Source organism: Lepisosteus oculatus, chromosome 6, assembly GCF_040954835.1.
Source record: "Lepisosteus oculatus isolate fLepOcu1 chromosome 6, fLepOcu1.hap2, whole genome shotgun sequence".
Classification (NCBI taxonomy): Eukaryota; Metazoa; Chordata; class Actinopteri; order Semionotiformes; family Lepisosteidae; genus Lepisosteus; species Lepisosteus oculatus.
The window spans coordinates 28,386,699-28,400,948 of NC_090701.1; the positions used below are offsets into that span (position 1 = coordinate 28,386,699).

General features: G+C 37.9%; 1 protein-coding gene across 3 annotated transcripts in view; it reads left to right on the forward strand.

Moving 5' to 3' along the window:
- Positions 1-14,250, forward strand: part of kcnh2b (potassium voltage-gated channel, subfamily H (eag-related), member 2b) — a 273,796-nt gene that overhangs the window by 111,778 nt on the left and 147,768 nt on the right. The window contains exon 1 of one of the 3 annotated variants that reach the window (XM_015354322.2): positions 5,313-5,419. The exons of the other annotated variants lie outside the window; for them this stretch is intronic. The gene's annotated coding sequence lies outside the window, so the exon portion shown is untranslated. Of the gene's footprint in view, positions 1-5,312; positions 5,420-14,250 lie in introns of those variants that run through there. 3 annotated transcript variants of the gene reach the window in all.

A 14,250-nucleotide genomic window follows, 5' to 3' on the forward strand; every position in this document is an offset into this window, starting at 1 on the left:
GTGGAGGCTACATAAGACTTGTAACATGTACTGTACTTCAAATTAATATTTTTAACAGACAGTTAAAATTATTTGAAATTCTTGATGGATGAGTAGTAAACCTGTCAGCTGTTTTATTTCTTTTTCAAAGTTATTTCAATCTTTATGCAAAGGTTAAAATTGTACGCTTAAGTGTTTTTGTTTTCAATTTTCCTCTGAAATTTGGCAAGTACTATATTCTTGTATCCACAATGAAACAGAATAACAATTGTAGTGTAGCTGAAATCAGTATGTGACCTTAAGACCTTTTGAGAATATACTATAACAAAATACAAGTTGACATAGATAAGCAGTATTCCTTACGTGGGATTCAAACTGAATTGTATGCATGTTACATTTGTTATATTTGTCAGATAATAACTAGAGTATAAAAATGAAAAAGTGATACAATCAGTAATTTGTTTTCTTGATAGATACTGCATTCAGACGGGGACATCTTTTGATTAAAATAACCAGTGTGACCAGTGTCATATTAAGCAATATTTCACTTACATTAATGCTGTCTGTTGTTCCTACAGTAAGAATGTTAACTGTTAAGGTAAAAGTCCCTGACTAACATGTAAAGAGTCCCTTTGTCCAGTAGAGGAAGCTCTTGTCTCAGCAAGAGAGCCATCAACATACAGCCACAGCAGGCTAGAAGTCATCTTTCAGACAGTATTAACTGATTGGTGTCCTTTTCTTAAACTCAGCATCTCATTTATAAATGCATTCCCTTTTACCTCAATCACAGACATCAATCATGGGCATGTGTCACCATCATTGTACTAAAACATGATTAAAGTTATAGTGAAGGGATTGATTCTGTAGGAGCGCAGAATACTGAGAGATTTTACTATGCACTTTGGATTAAAATGAAGTGTGCTCCCAGTCCAGTCCCTCCCAGTGATAGCAGAATACTTCTGCTGTGATACTATCGTCAGCATGTCCTTATTTAGACACAAACAGCAGACCAGCAAGCCAGCTTACAGCTTCACTTGACCCTGCAGAGAGTGGAATCCCTCAGTGCCCAGAAATAAAAAAAAAAAACATTTGTATTTGTTGTAAAACTGATAATGCTGGTGAGAGTGAAGTATGATACAATAGAAAATTAATACATATTCATTGAAGTGTGTTAGACCTCACTGTTAAAGTGCTGATACTGGAGAGATGTTTTGGGGATGTTTACAGGCTACTAGCGTTGTAGCAGTGATTTAAAAAATAAGTGTTTTGTTTTTTGATTATTTAACAATGGTCATTAGGGGAATTCTGTGTCTTAAGAATTGAGTACCAAATCATTTGATTACTGTTCAGGTATAAAAAAAAACAAAGAAGAAACTTATTTAAAAGACTTATTTATGTTGATACATCTCCAGCAATAAACAGGTAAGCAGAATGTTAAGAGATAAAAGAACAATGGAAATTGAGCAATGCAAAACTATCTAATGTCATTGTAAGACCTCATTTTGAATATTATGGATCATTTTATTTAACAACAACAACAACAACAACAACACTACTACTACTACTACTACTACTACTACTACTACTACTACTACTACTACTACTACTACTAATAATAATAATAATAATAATAATAATTCCTTACACTTATATAGCACTTTTCTGGACACTTCACTCGAAGTGCTTTACAGCTAATGGGGACTCCCCTCCACCACCAATGTGTGATCTCATCTGGATGATGTGACGGCAGCCATAATGCTCCAGTACACTCAACACACATCAGCTGTCAGTGGAGAGGACAACAGTGATGAAGCCAATTCATAGATGGGGATTATTAGGATGCCATTGTTGGTAAAGGCCAATGGAAAATTTGGCCAGGATGCTGGGGTAACACCTCTACTGTTTTTGAGAAAACCCTGGGTTTTTTAATGACCACACAGAGTCAGGACCTTGGTTTTAAAATTCATCCGAAGGACGGCACCTTTTTACAGTATTGTGTCCCCGTCACTATACTGTGGCATAAGGACCCACACAGACTGCAGGGTGAGTGCCCCCTACTGGCCCCTCTAATACTGTACCTCTTTCAGCAACAACCTTACTTTTTACTAGGTTTCCCATCCAGGTACTGACTAGGCTCACACCTGCTTAGCTTCAGTAGGTTGCCAGTTGTGAGTTGCAGGGTGACATGACTGCTGGCAAGAAAATGCATTATGTTTATACACTACTATATATTTATATTGTAATAGTTTCTGGTTCGGCGAGGATGGACTCAGTGACTCAGACACTCATTGAGTAAAGAAAACAGCGTTTTTATTAAACTTCGGTACAGCCAGCACGGCACTCCTGCGCCCGTGTGCCAGCAGTGCAAAAGACAAACTGAAAATGAGAGAGAACGAGCAGGCACCGGAGAGAGACAAGAGAGCGAGCAGCACACTGGGGTCTATTTGGGTAGCTACAAAGGGATAGGGTGGCAATTGGATACAAGTATAACAGGGGTGCGAAACCGGGGAACTATTTACAAGAATGCGGGCGATCTCATCACACTGTACGCCCGTTTTGCAGTGGATCAGCTGCACTGGTCAGCGTCTTTCCTCGTCCCCGCCCTGACCACTACTACTCCTGTCCTGCCCCTCGCCGCGTACCCCAGCCACGTGCTCTTCAGCTGCAACGCCAGGCGAAAGCGCTACAATATATTTATATTTATTTGCAAAAATATATAGTACTGCTCTGAAATCTATCTATGGAAGTGTAACCAGATACTGTACTGTCCTGGCTTAAAATAATATAAATATTGTGCATTTAATAGCTGAAATAGGTCTATGAGGGCTCCTTATTCAAGTAAGCAAAATAATTAAAGGCATTGACAAAGTCAACAATATGGACTTCTTCTGAATCAATACTGTGAAACAAAACAGAGTATACAAGTGGAAACTATATGGAAGATAATTTAAAACCGAGAACAAAGGAAGGATTTTGTTTAACAATTGGCTGTAGGAATACAGGACAAGCTACTGAGCCATGCTGTACAAACTGATACCCAAAAAATCTGAAAGAAAAATCTGTAAAAAATGCTCAGAACTCCTACCTACAAAACGAGTTAAAGGCCTACCCCTTTTGTTTGTATAAACGTCCTTACATGTTCTTAATTGTGACTTGTGGCTTTACTACAAATGAAGAAAAAGTCTTCTAGAATGAGGAGCAGTCTCCAAAATGTGACTTGCTATTGCATTGGCAGAATAGAATTCTAAAGTATAGATTGGCAGAATAGATGCTTACGTAGGGATTGATAATGAAAACAGTGATTAGTGTATTGGAAAACACAGATGTGGGGAAGAGGTGTGTCACTTTTTGGGAATCCAATAATCTGGTAATTGGAGGATCCCCTTTTTCTCAAAGAGATATGTACAGTACATGCTGACTTTTCTCTGTTTGATAAAGATGGAAACAAAATTGATCACATCTTGATTTGCATGAAATGGAAATAATTATTGCTAAATACAAGACCCTAGCAAAGTAACCGCCATACAGTTGCCCAGAACTCTCCAAGGATTAAACATACACAAGGGGCTAGTGACAGATTTTATATGATCACGACTACGAGAGGTCCTGTAAGATCTGTGATCTCTCAGATCTGTGATCTCTATGAAGAAAGTCAAGTGAAAGTCAAGTTTTTGGAAGTTAAATACTGTATGTATAATGTCACATATAATGTTTTCATGTAAAGTCAACCACATTGCTTGGGCACCTAAAATACAACAAAATACAACACAATTATATTTTGAGATTGCTGACAACATCATCCCCCAGGGCTATAGAAATGCATATAGATTGGAAGGAAGCTTGTAGTAAGATTACAGTTCCTGAAATGAGAACATATAATTTTCATTTATGGGTGTAATATTTCAAATTTCATTGTGAAATATTAATCTTTTTTTCTTCCAAAGTACAGAAGAGAAAGGGAACTTCCTTTATAGAGTTTATAATGGAAAGAGGAGAATGGGAATGCCAGTTCCAAAATAGCCTTTCTAAAAGACAAGGATAAACAGAGGATGCAGAAGGGAGCTGAAAACACTGTACAGACTCATTAAGGAGTTGTCTGGCACATGGATCTAGCTTCCAATAGTTAAAGGTAGAAAACCCAGCACTGCTGAAGGTTGGAACGTGGATAGAGTGCTTCTGTGAAAAGCTGAACAGGCCTAATCCAGCTGTCCCTTCTGAATTTACAGCACCAAATCACCATGTATGTCACAGAGTTATAGAACCATGACTATTGAGCTACTGAAAGCCTACAGTACACTGACAGATCTCTTCTGGGGTATATGGTGAAATTAAATTACCCTACAGCATTGGACAAAGAGGCTCATTGTTAAGATGACTGCGACACGATTTCAGCTTTTAAGACATAACATTCCTAACAAGAGAATCTGTGGAATGTGGAACAGAATGGGCAGTGTCCTTATTGGCAAACTTCACAAAGAATCGGCAGACTGGAGGATGCATTGTTCACATACAGTATTTGCCCTGAGAAACATCATTGACAAATGTGTAGAATATGCATATACTGTATACTGTACAATACTGCTCTGTCAATATCATTGACTTTAAAAGGCCTTTGACATGTAAAATCATGCATGGAGTTTTTAAAGGATCCTTGATTCATATGGGGTACCACAGAAGCTGATTATTCTAATCAGTTCGTTTTATACAAACCTCTATATGTACTATTCTGTTAAATAATGGTATTGTATACTGATTTTCAGTTATTTCAGCGGTAAGCCAGGAATGTATCCTTCACCGGTCTTCATGTTCATCATGTGTCTGTACTTGGATATGAGAAATAACATGAAAGATGAGCTCAGAGCTATAAGATGAACTCCCACATTCTCATCTTTTGGATGGTGCCACTCTTTGTACCATCTGTAAACTATGAGCATTCATCACTTGTTTTCAATATGAACCTGATACTAGAAACAAGGGTAGAGAGAAAATTGCACAGATTCAAAGTGTCACAATGAGACAAAGACCAAATCACAAAGAGGAGCTATGAGTCAATACAGTGAAAGAGTGGATGGTCTTAGTGAGGGGAACTCATTCACAGAGACTCACACAAAGAAGATTACATGCACTGTATATGGCATGTAGTATGTGTATACTGAGACAGGGAGAGAGCGAGCTGGGCAGCCAACAGATGTGACAGGGTTTTTCTCTTTGTGTGTAATCACTCAAGGACTCAGAATTATAATCCCTCCACAGCTCCTGCTGGCAAAAAAACAACATAAAAACAGTTAGAACAGCTCACTGCTGTGGGGCAGGAGCAAGCAGCTCAGTGTCTGCTCTACCCACTGTCTTTGTTTCTCCCTCTGCCTGTCTCTCTCTCTCTCTGTCTTTCTGGACATTACGTCTGCACTGACCACGGGGCCATCTATCTAAAACAGTCCAGGTAGGTCTTGTGGTGGGGGATGGTGAAATGGGAGGGGGTTCATGGTGAAGGGAGGTGCATCTAGTCATTTACTGAATATCAACTGAGAGACAGCCATGGCACTTTTAATCCAAGAGAGATTTCCCAGAAAGCTGTTGCTTTGGAGGTGAGTAGCACATTGGGGCCATAAAGTACGGAGATGGGTGTGTATTAGTCTAGCTCATGATGGAGGAATGTCTCTGCTGTGGGGGCTTTTTTCACATAGACTTTTTCTAACAAAAAGAAACTGCTGAGGGAGATTCTCTGAGGGTGTTCCTTGGCCAGGCCAGGACTCCCCTCAAGAGAAATGTGTGGACAGAACGAAGTGAGAGAGAGTGAGGAGGTGCAGTAAAAAGACAGAAAGACAGAAAACTGAGGAAGGTTTTTTTATTATATATCTCATATTTTGTTGTCTTATTGCTAATGGGAACACTGTTAAGACTAAAAAGTTCCCAACATCTATAAAGGTGCAGATTTTGAGAGGTTTTCAGCTTCCATCTTGAGTAAAAAATAACATTGTCCATTTTAAATAAATAGCATTGTCCTACAGCATCTTCAGTACAGTAAAATCTGTTCTGCAGAGTCTGAGTTTGCTATTTTTATGCTTCACCCATCTTGCTAGTACTTAAGAAGATCTTGAATATTTCTGGACAGAAAAAGTCAGTTGTATAATACTTGTCATTATATGGGATTCAAACTCTTTTACATTAATGTACAGGGGGGAGCCTTATAAGAAAACAGCGAGTAGAAAACCTGATAATAAGTTTTATTATTATTAATACACAGCATCCAGAGAATGTGGCAGTCATGCATTTATGCATCGTAGGTAATGTCAGTAATGTAATAGCTTTAGCTTAAGAAAATACATTTAAGAGTCATGTATATTTTTTCTAAATTAACAATGACTACATACTATAACAATAAACAGGGTGCATTTTCATTGTATATTTTATAACAATATTTTTTTATAGTTGCTTATCAGAAGTGCTGAAAACATGTAAATGAGTACTATACTGTATGTCCATTTGCTTTTAAATATGGCTTAAATACTTTCGCAGTACAAAACATCCTGAGCAAGAGAAAGTGTGGGCATAAGCATTATGGGGCAAACTGAACTTGAACTTGAACTTGAACTTGAACTTTATTGCCATATGTAACCGGTACTGGTACAATGGAATTCTTACTTACAGAAAGTCTCTCGTTTGTAAAACAAGTGTAAAAAACAAAACAAAGTGCAAACAGTGCATCAAGACAATGTACAAACAAACAACAGACAATGTGCAAGTAAACATGCAGACAGTTTGAATGTAAACAATACAGATGTGTAAATAATGACTGGAGACATACAATAAATAAATTACAATGAGGTAGATGGTGATGGTGTAGGTGTGGTCTGAGGGGGATGGCTAAATGTGTTCGCCAGTCTCACTGCTTGTGGATAGAAGCTATTGAAGAATCTAGTGGTAAGTGACCGTATGCTCTTATATCTCTTGCCTGAGGGCAGTGGGGTGAAGAGCTCATGCCCGGGGTGGTAACTGTCCTCTGTGATGGCCAGAATTCTACCACAGCAGCGGTCCTCATAGAGCTGTTTAATCTCGGTGAGACCGCAGCCGATGATCTTCTGGGCCATATTGACCATTCTCTGCAGTGCCTTTTTTTCTCGCGAAGAGGTGTTGCCATACCACACGGTGATCCCGTTGGTGAGGACGCTCTCGATAGTGCAGCGGTAGAAGTTCACCAACACATGTATTGGCATCCCCCATTGCTTGAGGCACCTCAAGAAATAAAGGCGCTGCTGAGCCTTCTTCATGATAGAGTCAGTGTTCACAGTCCAGGTTAGATCTTTAGAGATGTGGATTCCCAAAAACCTAAAGCTGGTGACTGTTTCCACTTCCGTTCCATCAATACTGAGTGGGCTGTGAGTGTGTGGCCTGTGTCTCCGAAAGTCCACTATTAGCTCTTTCGTTTTCTTTATGTTCAAGTCCAGGTTATTGCTATGACACCACCTAAGCAGCTGTACAACTTCATCCCTGTAAGTGGACTCGTCATCATCACTGATCAGGCCTATTATAGTGGTGTCATTGGCAAACTTAATGATTTTATCGGCAAACTTAACTGCCTAACCAATATAGGCCGATGTGTGGAGTCCTACTGTATATTCCAGATATCATGGCTCTGAATTTGGACTTTGTCATTAGCCATCTGTAACTAGAGTTGCCCAAGCAGCAATTGACGGAGGTTTAATCAAAGAAAACTTCCAATACAGATGAACAGGGAGTAATGTCAAACTCATAACACAATGGAGAAACAAAACATCAAATGATCTGGTAATTAGGGGTTATACAATATCTATATACCAGGAGTATTAGAAAAAAAATATTAAATAGTTACCTCATTGGATGGCAGTGACAATGTCAACAGAGTCGCTGAAATGTGACTAACTGAGTGTGATGGTGAATAACACAACACAGCATACCACTGAGACTGGAAGAATGGAAGTGGTGGAGATATAACTCTAATCATCTGGAAAAAACACTTTCAGGCACAGTAACTTACTATAGATGAATCAAAGTAAAGCCACGCATGGGACTGTTTTCTCTATCTAACTCCCACCTGTCCCCGCTAATATTCTGACTGAGCCTTCTCACTCCCACAAGAAATCATGACTGCTCTGTCAGCACTCCCAATATTTTATTTTAAGTCTCGTGCTGTTGATATCACTGGCACACCATCACAACAGAGAGAGAAAAAGAGTTGAGATAACTACTAAAGAACATAATTGCTTTGAAGTAAATTACAGGGGCAAAACAATGGTTTACATTGTTTACAGCTTATGAGATGTAGAATGGGATAGGACACTTAGGAAATGATTTGTGATTCCATTAAATCAATTGAAAGATATTCTGCTTGATGAACTGGACAGAATCATCCCAGGAGTATATTCAAGGCTTCAAAGCTGTAGACCCAGTGGATTAATAAATTTTAAAAAAATAGAAAGACAAAGAAAGTCCTTTATGAAATAATCAAAAACAGAAAAGGATCCAGTTAAAGATAAGGGTTATTATTAATTGCAAACTCAGGTAAAAAGGGACAGTATAAAACAGAGATGGAGAAGAATATTGCAAGGGAGTCAAAAATACTGTTTCAGTTTTATGACAACAAAATGTTTATAGTATGTGTGAATCCATTATGGGATCTCTAAAAAGCAAATAATCATATTTTCACATTTCTGATGATTGCACTTCAGTGGAGATCTAGGTGAAATGTTTTCCTCCCTGCCCCCTTTTTTTTACCTTTTGTATCCTCTCCCTCATTCCCCCAACTCTCCTTCCTCACTTACCCTATACCCCACCAGTATCAGAAGGTTCACCCTGCTTTATGACAGCCTCTTGCTAGATACAGTATTTCACTAGGACCCCTCAGATGCTGCTGCGTTTCCAGGAATCAGGGATCTATGGCTTCGACCCTTGGGAAAGGTCAGCACACATAGTCCCATCTGACAGATAGCCCCCACACTGACACTGCCACAGCTGTGACTGGCAGTTCCCTGCGCTTAATAAACTTCACACCACACCACAGCACTGCAGGACACGCTGAACACACCAAACAAGTCCTTAACAAGAAGCGAAAAGCCCAGTGCTAAGAGGGGAAAAAGAAACATTTTCAATATTGTCTCATTTTTTGTTGTTCATTACTTACAGTATATTATTATCTTCTGTTTATTTGGTTGAAGAAAAATTATGACAGAAATATTATACAAATCTCGCAATTTGCAATATTACCACAGAATCAGACCTCTGTTGATACATCTGCAACTACTGTACACTGCCACAAAAGAAAAACTATATGGGATCTGTAAGATGTACAACAAATTTGTGTGTCTGAATTTGTGTATCCTATCTTGTACCCTTTGCTTGCTTTCCGTGACCCAGAATTGGATGAAGCAGTTGGAAAATGGATAAATGGACTCTGGTATAATAAGGGAAAAATTTTTCACCTACAAGTTAATGTGCCCACAGTTTTATATGGCATCAGAAAATAGAAGGATATTAGCCAGAGAGATTAGTTTCTTGACTTTTCTGGGTAAAATCCCAAAATAAATGGAGAGATTAGAATGAGATAAATCAACCGAATGCTGGGGGAATATGTGATCCTAGTTTATATATCATAATGTGTCTTATACCCCTGCAAAACAGTGGTGAGAATGTATCTATTGCAACACGTTATTGTTGAAATAGTTGTTGTGCAAGTGTATTTTTTGCCTTTGGTTTTTGATTAACTTGTAGGCAAGACTACAAGCTGACACTGGTGGGGGTATGATGATGTGCGCTGTATGAGAAGGATTTGCTTTCATCCCTGCTGATGGGTTTTACTAAGCATGTGTCCCCAGCTAGCACTAAGGATTGTTTTACTGTCTGTTTGAATGATTAAAATTGTCCTGCTATAATAGCTGCAGACTGTGCCTTTTTCCCTAAAAAGGAGTTGTGTGTATTTTGCTAAATTGAAAAGATTACTCCACTTGCCCCTTTGATCTCATGATAAAAATGATTTTTTATAGCTGTTGTAGGCAACAGAATATTTTTTTTTACTCCCATGTCTCTGCAGGGACAAAAGTTTACATGGATCCATCTATATGAGGTACAAAGCACCTACTTTGTCCAGCACAGTTTAAAACTTGGCTAAGAACCAATATGATGGTGCTTATCTGTTTTATTGTCATTGGAGAGATCATGATAGCATTGCCAAGTTACATACATCACAACTAGGAAAGCTGTTGAGTCAGAAACGTTTACTCTGGGTCCAAAATGTTTCTTTAGAATCAACAGTGAAATGCGAACCAGAGGTCAGAAGTGGAAACTGTATGGACGTTCTTTAAACCAAAGGTTGTGGGAGTACAAACAAAGCTACACAGCTGTGTTGTTGAAACAGATACCCCCAGGTTCTTTCAAAAACCTGGCCTAGACAACCTAGATTGACCTAGAAGAGCTACAGTAGATAACCTTCTCTTGTTAATCTTTCATTCTTATGACCTTTGGTTTCCATGTTCCCTAAAACTCTTTCTAGTAGTGCTATGGGTTAAGGCTGTTTCTTTATTTGAGTTTTAATAGTATGTGATTTAAGTTTTGGGTTTGTCTTTAAACATATCATATAATTCAGCCTGCAAAAAGTGTCCCTTCGATAGTTACATGTGGTGACAGAGCACTTGTTTCTTTTCCCAGACTACAGGGTTGAGTAGTCTTTTATTCCTCAGTGACATCCCTCAGATAACCCTTCAGTCCTTACCTTTCCTATCCAAATTTGATTATCTTGCAGAAAATTGTTTTTTTTTTTCAAAACCTGCAGCTCTGAAGCGCACAGCTAGCCTCATCTATCCCTTCTTCTGGCTACTCTGGACATTTAATTTAATGTTTTCTGTCCTGACACCCCCATATAAAAATACTTTCTATTAAAACTCTTATAATCTGGAGTTTAAAGGATAATGTGCAGAATACAGTCACTTACATTTTCAGATATTTACCTTGATATTAGATACATTTAGATATTAACCTTGACTAAAGTTTGTTGCTACATTTTACTAGCCAATTTATAATAATTTGTGCATAAATCACTTTGCTTTTATGATATGCCTTTTGTTTCTTTAGAAAGCCACTGTTCTGTGCTCAACAAAGCATTACTTCAAGGGCTGTTCGCTCTTGTACCAGTGCTGTTGTCAGGTTTGATGAACAGAGACCCTTCACTTCCCTTTGTTTCCAGTTTACCTGTGGAAAATGTGAACTCATTCATTTTGTCACATGAGGCTCCTGGTCTCTGTAGATAAACTGTGTACATTTTCTTGAGGGAAATATACATGTCTACTTCAGCTCCCTATAGAGTTGGTTTTCCAGGCATTTTAAAATGATTAAAACAAGAATACCTTCAGCACAAACTGAGAACAAAATACTTTTCAGCAATACATTGACAACATCCTTCAAAGGACAAAGGCATCATTTCTTCCATTGCAACAAGCCAAAGTACAAAACCACCCTGTTTAGATGTGGCAGTGGCTGGCTTTCACTTCCTGACATGAGTTCCATCCAACAACTGTTGGCCATCCCACCAATATTGATAACAGGACACAATTACATTTAGCACCTCAACAAAAGTGACATCCAAATCATCCAACAACACCCTATCCAGAGGCTGATGAAGTCTACATATTGACACTGCACTCAAACTGGAGGAGGTAATACATAATATCAGGTTTGTAACACTTGCATTTTGATAGTGTGTTACCTATCATAGTGAACTCTTACAATAAATTTCTTCCCATTTTCTGTAAAACAGAAATTTCATACAGTAGTTAATTTCATACATTGTATAAAATAGACCTGAGTATTGCTTCTTTTAGTTGTCAGTATATGAAATGTTTTTCTACTTGGTGATCCTTATAGGAACATAAAAAGTGATTTTGTGACATACAGTATATTAGGCTCTTAATAATTTGGTAAAAAAAGGCTTTTTTTTTTCCTTCTTTAAAATTGTGCAAAGTTAATACAGTAGCTGTAGGAATAAAGTTGAATCTATGTAGTCTAAGTCGATGCCCAGATGGAAGGAGCTCAAATTCACTGTGCAAGAGGAGGTCATGACAGTCAATGATTATATTGGCTTTCTGCATAATTTGCTTGACATACTGTTCAATAGATGTCTGTCAGCTATAGCTGACGTACACCAATACTTTTGTTACCTACCTTCAAAATGCTGATCAATCTATTTTTATTGCATGTACAAAGATTACTAAACAAGGTTATTGTAGTGAATGCTGGGACTGATTTAATGAACATTAATAGAATAAAGACATCGTTGTACTACACAAGATAAAAGACTGAAGTTTCCTCAGGAGGAACAATCACTGTTGGCTCTTCTTACATATGGGATCTGTGTTTTAAAGGTTAGTATCCATTCAACAGTAGTGCCAAAATATTTGTAACTGTTGACCATTTCAATTTCTTGCTCCTCAATGACTGTAGATTTTGATCAACTTGATGATCACACCATGGATGTTGACAGGTCTACAGATTAGGGGTATTTGATCTCTGTTCTCAATGTGTTATCCCTGAATATGAAGATGGTGAAAACCAGTCATTTTGCTGATGCACATGTTATTTCTTTCTGTAAGTTATCATGAAGTAGCCACTGCAGTCCAAAAATTCTGCAGATAAGTCTGAAGGAACTGATAGTCTCTGGATCAGTGTGGTGTCATTGTGCCTTCCTGGATGCCTTATTTCCTTGTATCTCCCATTCTACGGGCATCTCACAGTCTGGCTACAATAGTAGCAGCCATCCACTTTTCATTATTCAACAGGGGACTGATCATATCCTTAGCTGTTTTTGCGTTAACAAAAATGTATTTTTGAATAACTTTGTTAACTTGTTTTGCTAATTCTATTTCAAATCTTTTTTCTGATTTGATTTGTTAACTTACACTTGGGTCTAAAAACATTAATATTCACAAACACTTAAAGAGCACGTGTAACTATTCAATTACTGTCATGAATTAACATGAAGTCTCCAATGTATACTCATTTGGAAGAATAGTCCAATTCTCTAGAGGTAAAATGTGAATATTGAATACTCAATACTCATTAGAGCTCACATGCTTGGCCAGGCAATGTAGTTTCCTGCTGAGGTTTGGAAGTCCTATGGAGAGAGGAGCAGCTGCACTCTGTCAATGTCTACCTTGTTTTACGCTAGCAATGTGTGATGAGGCTTTCCTGAAAAGAGAAGATCTCTGATGCAATTTGCTACTGCATTTCCAAAGAAGCGTGCAGAAATTCCTGGGACTTGGGAACCTGGCCACAAATTGAGACTTGTTTGTGGAAAAACTTGGAAAATCCAGTCGCTTCTACTTTATAGCAGCTATTCTAAAAAAAGATTTATTTTTTCTGATGAAGTTTTGAGAAGAATTCTGTTTTACATACCATAGGTCTCTTTTTTCCCAACAGGTGCTTTCATCTAAGTTCGTTGGCTTTAAAGATATGGCATGGACAGTGGTGGTTGCTGTCACTTACTTAGTTTGTAGCCAAGTTTACAGGACCTCTGAATGCAACAATTTTTAAGTCCTATCCTTGTGGAAGATGATGGGTTGAGATGTCAGAAAATGTTTTGGCAAACCCACATGTAAAATTCATCATTGGTGGTTACCTCTAGCCCTGACATGGATTTAGGACAAGTGACATCCAGCCAGGGTACGAGTTCAAGTGTCAGGATGGACCCGATTTGGCCTGGTTTGAGTGTACAGTATTTCTACTGCCTCAGTAAGCATGGCTCAGAAACAGAGGAGTTAATGGGAGTTGACCAGTACCTGGATTTAGTTCCAAAGCAAAAGAAAGACTATTATTCTGATCTTTCTAAAATGGGAAACAATGGGCACTTCTCATTATGCAATCAAGTGATTTGAGCTCTGTACTTTATCTAAGTATTTTTGTTAATTAGAATATTTACATATATATTTGACTGTTAACAAATCTATGTGCTTACAAGTTCATATTAGCATAATGCATGTGCGTAATGCACTGCTAATGCAAAAAATAAATTTAGCAGCATTTCCATTGTGCATTTTTGAACACAAAACAGATTAGTGACCCTGATCAAGTGTTTTATAAAATTTTGTGTCGAATTTTGGCACCATGTTGGTACTTTTAAAGATGTCTCTAAGAATAATGTTTGTAGAATTTTACAGCATATTTAATTTTGTAAATGTTAAATTGTATATATTTAATTTTGTAAATTGTAAATGTTAAGTGCTCTTGAACTACTTAACATTTTGAATAATC